Here is a 13,516-nt window from a genome sequence, read left to right on the forward strand (position 1 = left end):
ATAAGCCTTTCCTTACTCCAAACTCTGACGTTTTGAGTTTTGACTTTTCAAAGCATCAGACACAGGAAACCACACTTAAAATTTTTTAAGAGGGTAGATCTTAACCTATCACCACACACACAAATGAATACAAGAAGGACCTGCTCAGAGAGGACTGATTGATTGTCTCATTGAATCATAAATAAAGAAAACTCTTTGGTTCACATTTCTTTAAGAAATGTGATTAAAGAAATGAGAGCAACATTTTAAGCCATTTTTCCTGTTTAAGGTTTTGTTGATCCAAAAAGCAGCAACTAGCAGGTTGAACTTTCAACTAACACAAGTCTGGGAGATGGGTCGAAATGGATTTCAGGGCCAATAATGGAGAATGAGTCCTGGAAAAGACTCTTGAATTTGCACTAGAGCCATAAACTAATCCACTCAGAGATTAGGGCATCAGCTTCAAAGCATCTCAATTCCTGATTGGATTAACATTCTCTGGCCTGCTGGCTCACCCCTAGTAGCTGACTGCTCTATTGCATTATTATTATTTTTTTTCCTGGCATGAAAAGAATCTTTTTCAAGGTCACAAGTTACTTCTGGTATTGTGGTTGGTTGTGGTATTTCAAAAGTCACTCTCTCGGTAAATATCTCAACTCTAAACCTATATCAGGCAGAAAAGAAAATCTACACACACATGTATACAACCTGGTCATTGTATTTAGTTTTCATAGTAATTTTGATATAAAAATGTACAAAATTATTAGAATTATATGGTTTAAAGTGCACTCTTGATAAGTACATGATAACACTCAGGGACAACAGTGATGTATTTTAAACATTTTTTTGTTTTAATGTCAGGAGATTACTTCACTGTCTCTTTTTTTAGGATACCAGTGAACACATATCACATTAATACTTCTAAAACTTAAAGAAGTTAAATGTCATGTCTGAACTGACACAGAAAATGTATTAAATTATATTTGGTTTGTTAAATTGAATGCATGTATATATTTATTTATTTGTTTTTACAAAGGAAAACAATTGTATTGAAATAGTTATCAAAATAATTTTTTAAAACCTGGTATATGATACTGTAATATACATGCTTTTAAAATTAATACATTAAATAAAAAATTCAGCAGCAGGTCACATAACTATTGTAATTTTGAGTAGTAAAGAACGTAAATGATATTTCAAGATCTCTGCAGTCACTCTAATGAGTTCTGAAAATATCAGTGATCTGTGTGTGTGTGTTTCATGGTTATTGGGGCTGTACTACTTGGCTTTAAAAAGAAGGAAATCTTAACTTTTGTGTTAGCGTGGATGGACCTGGAGAGCATTAGAGTATTATGTTAAGTGAAATAAGCCACTCAGAGAAAGTACTATATGATTTCACTTATATGTAGAATCTAATGAACAAAATAAGCTAACAAACAAAATAGACTCACAGACACAGAGAGCAGACTGATAGTTATCAGAGGGGGGAAGATAGGGAGGCTGGGTGAAAAAGGTGAAGGGATTAAGCAAGAAAAAGAAACCAAACAAATTCATAGACACAAACAACAGTATGGTGATTACCAGAGGTGAAGGCGGGTGGGGGAAGTAGAAGAGGGTAAAGGGGGATTAAATGGTGATGGAAGACTTGACTTGCATTAGTGATCACAGAATAGAACATACAGATAATATGTTGTAGAATTGTACATCTGAAACCTATATAATTTTATTAACCAATGTCACCTCAATAAATTCAATAAAAATTAAAAACATGAATAAGAATATTAATATTTGGAAAAAAAGATTCCACAGGGACATGAACTTGGATGGGACAAAACAAGATCTTTATTTTCCTTAACTTCTAACCAAAATTTAGTACTTCATTCAATTCATGTACATAAATTCTGCATGAATATAAGCATGTAGATTTTCACGTGAATGTTATCAAGTGACATGCATCTCTGGAGGGCCTCATTTATAATCAACACATGTGCAGATCCTGTGGAGAGCTTGGTACTTAGCTGGTATCTGAGTGTGCTGGTATCTCAGCTCCATCACATCCATTTATTTATGTATTTGTTTGCTTGTTTATTTATCTATATATTTATTTGAAAGAGAGGAAGGGAGGGAGAAGTAGAAGGACAGAAACATACATGTGAGAGGAAACATCGATTAGTTGACTTTGTTGTATGCACCCCAACTAGGGACGGAACCTGTAACCCAGGCATGTGCCAACAGGCAACCTTTTGCTTTGCGGGATGACGCTCAACCAACTGAATCACACAGGTCAGGGCTCTGTCACATTTTATTTGTTCAAATTTAAACAAATAAATTAAGATCTAGAAACATCAGTTTCATCATCTATAAAATGGCAAGGTGCATTCCTACCTCTTAAGGGTGCTGTGGAAATTTTATGTATGTATATGTATAAAATATATGTTACAATAAAGACAACGGAGTAGACAGTAAGTACTGTATTAACCAAGATTATCCATTTAATGTGTGCTGATGAAGAAAATATAATATTTTATCTCTGCTTACAAAGTTCATATAATCACACTGGAAAGATGCAGTAGGATGAAAGGTGGCGACCCAAATGATTTGTCAAGTCTAATTCCTAGAACCTGTAAATTTTACCTTATTTGGAAAAAGGAAATTTGTAGATGTAATTAATTTAAGTGTCGAGATTAGGAAATCATCCTGAATTATCCCTATGGGCCTTGAGGGAAGACTGAAGAAATAAAATGGAGTCACTACAGTCAAGCTTCTAAATTACTAAAATCAAGTAGGCTGAGGCATGAGGAAACAATTCTGTTCTCACTTTAGCCTAAACCTTTGAATTCTCCAGTTATTCCTGAAGATATATATCCTATAGATAAACCTCTAATTACCTCTTGAAGGACTTATGACAGATAGCTCATGTGACCACATCACTAGATGCCCACTATCTGGACCACAAAACATCTGGAAGATCATCATCTCAGACCAATCCAGAAGCTAAGATGTAAGGCTGATTCTTCTCAAGAATGTACTTCTTTACTGTAAGAACCATTAACTTTTCTTTCTTCTTTGGAAAACTTCTGGGTATTGCCTAGCTGTATTTCCAGTTTGCAAACCCTAAAACCCTTGAATCCATTTTTATCATTTATTTCTAGCGAAAGCCTCCTTCTTCATTTGCCCTCAGTCAACAGCCTTTAATAACATTAATACAACAAGACTCCTCATGAGAAAAAGGCAGAAAGCTATCTGAGATAGAAGAGAAAACACAAAGAGAGGAAGTAGAGGCAATGTGACCACGAGACAGAAATTGCAGTGACAGAGACACGACAAATGCCTGAAGCCAACAGAAGCTGAAAGTGGCAAGGAACAAATTCTCTCATAGAGCCTTTGGAGAGAGTGTGACCTTGCTGACACCTTGGTTTCAGATGGCTGGCCTCCAGAACTGTGAGACAATAAATTTCAGTTGTTTTGAGCCACCTGCTTTGTGGTAACTTATAATGGCAGCTCTAGGGGACTAATACAGGAGATGAGAACTTCTAAACTAGCAAAAAAAAAAGCAAAATAAAAAACCATTTTTATGGAATAAAATTAAATGTAATGTACAAATCATACTTAAACAACTTGTGGGCCTTGAAATAGCAATAAATAATTTGGAAGGTAATTTTAAGACACATAAAAGTTGATTATTTTACTAAAGTAATTGAATTTCCCATGTGCGTATATATGTACATACGTATGTGTGTGTCTTTTCACAAATAAATTTTTACAAATAAATTAAATGATAAAAAGCACCTGTCAGCATTTTTAAATTATTTCTTGTTCTCCAATTAAGTGCTATGTGATTCCCTAAAAATTTAAATAGAATTAATTTTTATTAAACGTATTGAAAAATTCAATCCTCCTGATATAATAATTTTTGTTTGCTTCTAATTTTTGCTCCTGGCAAATAAAATGGAAAAAAGGGAGAGGGTCAAAAAATGAATTTAGGAATTATTTAATTAAGTATTCAATAAGGCTAGTTTTAGGCAGGAATTGTTTTAATTTTAACAAGGGCCAGGTGTACATGACATATTCCCTTAAGAAATGAAGAAGAGAGACCATTTTGGTTGTAAATCAGAAGTGGTAATAGAATGTAATTTAGAATAAGGAGATATTTTGACATTTGTCAAATCAACATTACAGAAGTTTCAAAACAACTTGGTTAATAAGGTGGTGAAATGAGAGACATTCACAAAAACATATCTTCAAAATGGCCATAACAGTTTGGTCCATAGCAGGTTCAGAGGGCCTAGACCCCAGAAAATATGTTTAATTATCCCTGCACATAAGTAAGTGGGCAAATGGTATACTTTAGGAGAACAGAGACAACATTTAGGGAAATGAATGGTATCTGATGAGGAAAAACAGAAGTCAAGGGTATACATGTTTACAATTTAACTTCAACAGACACAATTTATTATAAATAATTTTAAATTGTAAAAACAATGGAAAATGACTATCAACAATAGTTACAAGGGATATAAGAGCCATGGATTCAGGTAATAAATAGACATTTAAAAACCTACAGTAAAATATTCAATACCTATAAAGAAGGAAGCATAAAAATGTAAAACACTGGATAGTGGTTAATTCCCAGTCAACCTACCATATTTTATAAAACTGGTATTGGACTTGGACTCCAAGAAAGTTTCCAATGGTCACAGAAATCAACAACTTAAGCAAAGGAATATGCCAGGATAAGAAACACCATCAACCATTGCCCTAGAAACTTGGCCTAGGGTTTAAGACAGAAAATTAAAATGATATATTTGAGCCTAGACATTATTCTGGTATAGTACTCAGATATTTATTAGAGACAATCAGTGTCAGTCAAGTAAATGCTACAGCTTTATCATGGAAGTAAAAATGCTAATGATTTCCACAGTGTTTTCAGCACAAATGAGAGTGATTCATTGTACAGCATGATCTAGTGTATACGCACAGACCATTAAAAAAGGTGGGGGGAAGGGGGAAGGGTTTTCAGGAACTATTATAAAGGACACATGGACAAAACCAAGGAGGGTGGGTGGAAGCAAGGGATGGAGGTGGGGATGGCTGGGGTGGGGGCATTGTTGCGGGGTAAATGCAGACAACTGTAAATGAACAACAACAAAATAATTTTAAAAAAGAAAAGGGTACCAGAAAACAATTCCTACCCATACCACATGATTTCTGAAGGGGTTCAAAACAGGCCTCCCCAAGATATACTACTTTGGCTCATGAATTATTTTGAGATGAAAGCAACCGAGACCCTGCAGGTTCATGGAAGCTTTTACCTTTTACTTAAGTAATTTAAACTATTGGCCTTGCCTGTAATGATTTATCACCAGATCAGCTGAAAGAACTTTAAGACTAGAGGGAAGCTTCTTCCTTCCCCATTTGATGTTCTCTAATATTTTTTAATTTTATTTTTCTGTTTTTAAAAATTATTTTATTGTTGTTCAAATACAGTTGTCTGCATTTATCCCCCACCACTCCCCCCGACTGCAGCCATCCCGACCTCCCTCCCCTGCTTCCACCCCTCATGGGTTTGGTCCATGTGTCCTTTGTAGTTGTTCCTGAAAACCCTATTCTAGTTTATTTTTAAAAATAATGAGAGTTTTGATCCACTCACAGGTTCAAACCTGCATATTTTAAAATCCTGGTCTAAAGAGGAACACAATACAGGAATATAGGATTGATTTAGGTCTTATCATCATTTGTAAGCCTTGAACACAAAGTAAAACAAAACCACTTTAAACCTTCTGTTTTCTCTGTGAACTACAACTTATGTAGCACAAGCATGCCCTCATGTTATAAAGGTATTGTAACATTCTATGGCTGACCGAATCTTAATAGGAAACGGGAGTAGCAGCTATGGGGCACTTACGACACAGCTCCTCCTTAGATTCGTGCCACATCCCTGGCAAATATCACTAACTGATCACTTCACCCTTATCAGTAATTCTGGACACCATTTCAACATCTTTCACAGAGCAGCCCTTCACACAGCCAATGTTAACTGATTAGAGCTGCCAGAATGGCAATCTCTTGGAAATCCCTGAGATATAATTCTCTGGACTCTCTAAATAAGCAAGAGACTCACCAGAAAAGAATTTTTCACTGTAGTACAAAGTTTAAGCTTCCAATCAGAGTGATGTGAGCAAGATGGTGAAATAAGAAGCCCCAAACTTTCCTTTACTTACAGAAACAAAACCTTAACAACAGTACTAAATGCCTTTATGAACACGCCAGAGAGCAGTTAAGAGAATCCTGCCCTCAGGTGGGACATAGACAAGAAGAACCACATTGAGTCCAGTAGAAAAAAATTATGGCAGTTACTCTCCACAGGCACTCTCCACAGAACAGTGCTACATGATTGGGGGAAAAAAATCCCAATGCCCACCTTCTCACTGGGGAGGGAAAGAAAGACTGAAACATATATCCAGCATTTTGACTTTTCAGGGGGCTGCCTAGGAGACTACATTCAAACTTGCCTGGATGTAAATGCTGGCAGGGACATGAAACAGCCCGGGGGCCTCTGGAAAAGGAGATCACCATAGCTTAGACCATTGTTAGAGAGTCTGCGGTACCACAGACAGACACTAGCGCAAACAGTCTTGGAAAAGTAGAAGATAGTTGGAGCCCTCACACTTCCTATTTTCAAAACATATCATGAAATAACAGTAATCAAGATGGTGTGTTAGTGGCATAAAGACAGACATAGAGAACAGTGGAACAGAATAGAAAAATCAGATACAAACTCTTCTGTATATAATTAGATGATCTTCAACAAGCATGCCAAACACTACTCAATGAGGAAGGGCAAACGGTGTTGGGAAAACTGCATATCCACATGCAAATGAATGAAGATAGACCCTAACCTTACACCATATACAAAAATTAACTCAAACTACATTAAGGGCCTAAAGACATAAACCACCAAACTGTTAAAGTTGTAGAAGAAAACGTAGATGAAAAGTTTTATGACATTGGGTTTGGCCGAGACTTGTTGGATATGACACCAAAAGGATAGGTAACAGAAGTAAAAATAGACCAATGAAACTACATCAAACTTAAAAACTGTGTATCAAAGGAAAGAATCAACAAAATGAAAAGGCACCCTATGGAATGGGAGAAAATATTTGTAAATTATATATCTATTGATAAGGGATTAATAACCAGAGTTTATAAGTAACTCTGACAAATGCACAACAAAAAATCAAATAACCCAATTAAAAAATAAACAAATAACTTTAATAGATATTTCTCCAAATATGATATACAAATGGTCAAAGAGCATATGAAGAGATATGTGGCATAACTAATTATATGAGAAATTCAGATCAAAACCACAATGAGATATCAATTCACATCCATTAGGATGGCCTCTATTAATACAGGAGACAATAATAGGTATTGGCAAGGATGTAGAGAAATAGGACCCTTGTGTATTCTTCCTTGGAATGTAAAATGGTATAACCATTATGGAAAAAATTAAGAAGTGTCCTCAAAAAATTAAAACTAGAATACCATATGATCCAGCAATCCCACCTCTCAGCATATATCCATAAAATTTTGAAGCAGATATTTGTATACTGGTATTCACTGCAGCATTATTGAAAATAATCAGGGGGTGGAGGTGGCATCAAATGTGCATCAAGGGATGAATGGATAAAGATTATGTGGTATAGAATGGAATATTATGCAGCTTTCAGTAAAGATGAAGATCCTGTTATTTGCTTTCATGAGGGCATTATGGTAAGTGAAATAAGGCAGTCACAAAAGGACATGTACTCACAGGAAGTATCTAAAAGTAGTCAGTCATAGAACTGAAGAATAGAATGGTGGCTGCTAAGGGCTGGGGGGTGAGGGGAAGAGAAGGAGAATTAATGTTTAATAGGCAAAGAGTTTCAGTTTTATAAGATGAAAAATTCTAGAAATCTGTTGCATAACAATGTTAATGATAACACTACTGAATGGTACACTTGAAAATGGTGAACATGGTTGTTATGAATTTGTCAAGGTAACACTTATGTGTAGCACAGAATGCCGCATGGTGAGCCATAGTTCTGAAACAGACCACATGGGCAGATCAAGGTAGAGGGAGAGAGAGAGAGAGAGAGAGAGAGAGAGAGAGAGAGAGAGAGAGAGAAAGAGAGAGAGAGAGAATGCCTGGTGAACATGCCTTTAATAGAGTTCAGAGATAGTGTGCTTTGAGGTTTCTAGGTTGTGGCTGAACTGGCCAATTCAAACCAAAAGAGTGGGTTTTGCTAAGCTCCACTGGGGATTTAGCCAAAGGGAGCATAACAGGAAGGCACTGGGAGGCAGGAGAAACTGTTGATCACAAGGAATTTTGGGGAAGTTAGATCAGAAATGTACACTTACTTCTGCCCCTGCTCAAGTATGAGTTGCTAGTGTCAGGTTAGGGTCCCTGCAGGCTGTATGGTCAAACAAAGTGGATGCTGAAGCAGCAATACCATAGAGTGCATTAGCCAAACTCTCAACAATAGTAAATACGATGTTATGTGTCTTTTTACCACAGTAAAAATAAAGCTTTGAACTTTTAATTGGCCATCATAGGTCTCTCTGAAGTTAAAAATATCAAACTTAACTGTATTATAAAAATAATTTCTAATTTAGTGATAGTTTGAATACTATTTCCTTCCAAGTTTAATCATAGAAAAGTATCTAAACCACACCTTTAAACTACGTTATTACATAAATCACCTTTAAATGAAGTATCCATCTGCCAAAATATTATCACTTCAAAGCTAATTTAGGAAGTACTAGTTTTCTAACTAACAAAAATTTTAATGCTAAAAAAGTAGATCCATTTTAAAGTACATATAATACTCAGTAAGTAAATGAGAACATTTTGTTATTTATCATTTTATGAGTTAGCCAAAAATATATAAGTTCATTCTTGAAACATCTCCCTAATGACAATTATGTAATTCCAAAATTGCATAAAGATCTTGAGCAAACAACATGCAAAATAAAATTTACCAAAAAAATCCATATGCAAAAACAGTTTATCCTGTTGTCTATGGTATCCTGCCCCCATTTCATTTTGTGATGACTCTTACATAGGAAGGTCAATAGGTACAAAACCCTTTGAATTTCTATGAGTACTTTATATTAATATTTTTCAATATTTGCCTAGTATATCTGGTTGACCAATGGCATATTCCTCCACTTTGATGGGAGAGATTGTATTGTTAATTTATGATTATAAATGTTTGACCAATTTTTTAAAAGTCTGGGATGATAATAATGACTGTACAGGATGACTCCGGAACGTGTCTTTTCACCTTCACATGGAGTCTTTTAGGTTCAATGGCAGAGAACATTCCTTTATAAGGTGTCCAACATTTTCTCTTGTTTTACTTAACGAATGGCTTAACCAATATGACACACTGTCTTAACATTCTCTGTAAAAGAATATCTGCTTATTGAGAAAAAATGCTTCCATTTCTCACAATCTTTTGTAAAATTGCAATACCATGTATATTTAATCTGGTGGAATCTAAGTAGATTTTAAAATAAGAAGTACATCCAAAAGACACTGAAATTTAGAAAATTAAAAACTTGAAGTAATCAGAAAAGATTAGGATACTATTTACTACATGAATAATCCAATTAATAAATGGGCAGAGGACCTGAACAGACACCTCTCCCAAGAAGATATACAAATGGTGAACAGATATATGAAGAGATGTTGAACCTCACTAGCTGTTGAAGAAATGCAAATGAAACCTACCAAGAGATACCACCTCACACCTGTTAGAATGTATATTATCAATAAGACAGATAATAACAAGTGTTGGAGAGGTTGTGGAGAAAAAGGAACCCTCATTCACTGCTGGTGGGATGTAGACTGGTACAGCCACTATGGAAAAACAGTATGGAGGCTCTTCCAAAAATGAAGAATAGAGTTACCATATGACCCAGCATTCCCTCTCCTGGGTATCTACCCGAGAAACTTGGAAACGTATTTGCAAAGACATATGTACCCCTATGTTCATTGCAGCAGTATTCATGGTGGCCAAGACATGGAGACAACCAAAGTGTCTTTCTACAGATAATTGGATAATGAAGATGTGGTACATATGTACAATGGAATACTACTCAGCCATAAGAAAAGACGAAAAATACTGTCATTTGCAACACCTTGAGAATATTATACTAAGTGAAATAAGTAAGTCAGAAAGAGCTAAGAACCAAAAGACTTCACTCATATGTGGGATATAAAACTGAAGCTCGTGGACACAGACAGCAATGTGGTGGTTGCCAGAGGGAAGGGGGTAGAAGGTGGGAGGTGGAAGGTGTCTAATATATGGTGATAGAAGATCGTTTGACTGTGGGTGGTGGGCACACAATGCAATATACAGATCTAGTATCATAGAAAACTACATCTGACACTTCTAGGACCTTATTGACCAAGGTAACTCCAATACATTTAATTAAAAATTTTATTTTATTTTATTTTAAATTTTGTAAAAAACCATGAACAAATGGATCTATTGAATTGCAAGTTTTAGAGCTTTTCAGAAGAAATTTATGGACTATCTGAATACGAGACCAGGCTGGTGAACTTCAAAGGATAGGAAATAGTGGGAACAATTTGGGGGATACAGGTAAAGGCTTATAGAATAATGACTATTTTAACCACAAGTGAAAGAGACAAATTAAAGATATACTGATTTTCCTTTTATTCATTCTGCTATGAAAATTCTGATCAAAGAACATATTGTAAGGATGAAAAAACTGCATTTCGTAATACTCTTATTTTTAAAAGGAGAATCTTCTTTTGAAAATTTCTGCTTGCTTAATATTGACTTCAACTAATTAAACTGAAAGAAGGGATTTTTTCCCCCAAAAAGGAGCCTAATCATTTTTGCACTAAAAATATTATGTCTATTGTTATAATGAAATTAAACAAAGCTGTAACGAAATCCTATTAACCACTGGTAATTTAAAAATAACTTTAGAGGTCATTGGAAAAGTCATTTCTAATTAAAAATTCCAGGTTTAACAAATACAGCATAAGACCCAAAGAAAACTTAAAGTAACTTTTGAAATGCTTTGATTTAAAAAAAATGAATGCCTCAATATTATATAACTTATAGTTCTATGAAGATTTTTTTCTTTCTCTTTTTAAACATTTTCTTTAAAAATTCTAGTGAATATTCAGATAAATTTATGTTATGTAAAATACCTATAAATATTTGATAAAAATAAAGAAATCAAATGCGGTTTTATACTATTTTTTTCTTCTAATAAAACAAACAGAACAGAACTCATATTCAGAAAGCCTGAATAACAGTAGTTGCACAGTATGTGTAAACCACAGTTTCTTGATTTGAACACAACACCTATCTTTCAGGGATATTAAATTGTACAGATATCTGCAAAACATTACATTTAATTATTCTCCCTCCAGATGATTGATAAGAATTTACTCACTTTTACTGGCATTATAACTAAACTCTCAAAGAACCATTATTCCCACTCTAAATTATTATCTAGCAATTACCATAGCCCTCAAGAAAAGCAGTTACAGTTTAAAGGTGGGACAACAGGGGGAAAATTACTTTGACTTTTGCATGTGAGCATTGGTAGAAAATGTAGGAATTATTATTTTTTTAATTGTGCTAATACTGTAGTTGTGTGCTCTGTTAAAACAAGAGGCCCAAAATGGAGTCACTTATGTTAAGCCCCGCATTACTAAACTGAGAATTACGTTTCTGTACTTCTAGAGATGGAATCTTATAACAGTTAGTCACAGACCAATGGATTAGCCCTGGTTAAGTAATCTGCCTGATAGACCCCTGCCATCCTCTAAATGAAAGAAAGTGACTGTGCAATATCCAACCCGATTTTTTGTGTGATATATGAGGTCTGCCTAGAAGGTATCCAGCCATGTAATATGAAAACTAGAGACATTTCCTGAAGAAGAAACAAGAAACATTCTACATAGGACAATGACGCCTCAGTCTCCTTCAAAGTAGGCACTTTGGGACCTCACACAGTTCTCCCAATTGCCATCAGCTGCCCTGTTGTATTTTCCTGAATCTCTTCGATGGTCTGAAATCTTGTCCCTGAACCTGGAGTCAGAACAGCTCTTACAGAGCTATAATCCTAACATATATTAATAATGTGATCTTGATCAATTTATTTGACTTATCTGACAAATGTTGATATATTATGCTTGGTTTCTGTCTTTACCTTTGAGTGTAATGGCCCACTTCCATTCTGAAATCAGTGAGCTTTCCATGCAGGTAATAATGTTATCTGGAGATCTCAATTTTTATAATGGAATGTCAACCCTACGCCTGATGTAAAATCCTTTAATAAGAAGACAGAAGCCCATATTTGGAAGTACAATCTGAAATTCTTTGTTATTCAGCTCCCATAAAAATTTTATACAGAGACATGAAACAGAAAAGTTTATCTAAGGCTTTAGTTTTCAACTATATATGTTTTATGAAAAAAAGAGGGATTATTATCATTCATTGATAATAGCACACATTAACACTGTTGATGATAATATCTATTGTTAGAGTCCTGAAATGTAAAATAATGTTGTTACCAGAGAAGTTTTTTAAACAAAATCCACAATCTGTAGGTCTATTTTAGTTACATCTACTACCCAAGGTTTTTGCTAACATGCCAAACTGTACCAAGGTAGGAAAGATTACTGGGGGAACCAGAATATTGTTTTCTTTCTAGCAATGATAACCTTTCTGTTAATAATGAAGAACGTGGAGACCTATTATTTCTAATGACTATATAACTGATTATACTTCCATTTTCTTCTTTGACTGTTAAAAAATCTCAAGAAAAATTGAAATTTATAACAATGAAGTTTACTCTAATGTCTGATGTATGTTCCATTAACTATTGCTGCAAAACAAATCACTTCAAAACTTAGTGGTTTAAACATTATTTTTCAATATTCTACAGGTTAATTTAGGATATCTCATGCAGTTGCAAGCAGAAGGAAGCTGGGCTGGAGCCATCTAAATGCTCAACTGGGCTGAATATCAAAGATGCTTCTTATGGACATATCTGGCAACTTAGCTGACACGGCCAGCCCAACTTTGGGCAGGACAAGTCTGTCTGTTGGTAGGTCTGCCAGTCTGTCTGTCTCTTTCACTTCCCCTACACTTGCCCCTCCCACCTCACCCTTTGCAGCCTCTCCACAGGGCTTCCTTACAACATGGTGGTCATAGGGTTGCAGAACTTCTTACATGTCTTCTAGTTTCACATAGAACAAATAGCCCAAGGAAGAAACTGGGGGTACAACTAAGGTTTTTTTTCTGACTCAGCCTCATAACTAAGGCAGCATCACTTCTACTGTATTTTATTGGTGCAAAGCAATTCACTGATTCAGAGCTGACGTAAGGAAAGGGGACTACAAAAGCACTTGAATACCAAGTGGTATGATTTACTGAGGACCATCTTTAGAGACTACTTACCACAGTATAATTAGTTTTTCCTTTTTTTGTAGTAGGCT

General features: G+C 35.1%; 1 pseudogene; it reads left to right on the top strand.

Annotated features, from left to right (window-relative positions):
* The window catches only part of LOC112310293 (small ribosomal subunit protein bS1m pseudogene), a 49,885-nt pseudogene that overhangs the window by 31,995 nt on the left and 4,374 nt on the right, over positions 1-13,516 (top strand).

Source organism: Desmodus rotundus, chromosome X (genome assembly GCF_022682495.2).
Source record: "Desmodus rotundus isolate HL8 chromosome X, HLdesRot8A.1, whole genome shotgun sequence".
Lineage (NCBI taxonomy): Eukaryota > Metazoa > Chordata > Mammalia > Chiroptera > Phyllostomidae > Desmodus > Desmodus rotundus.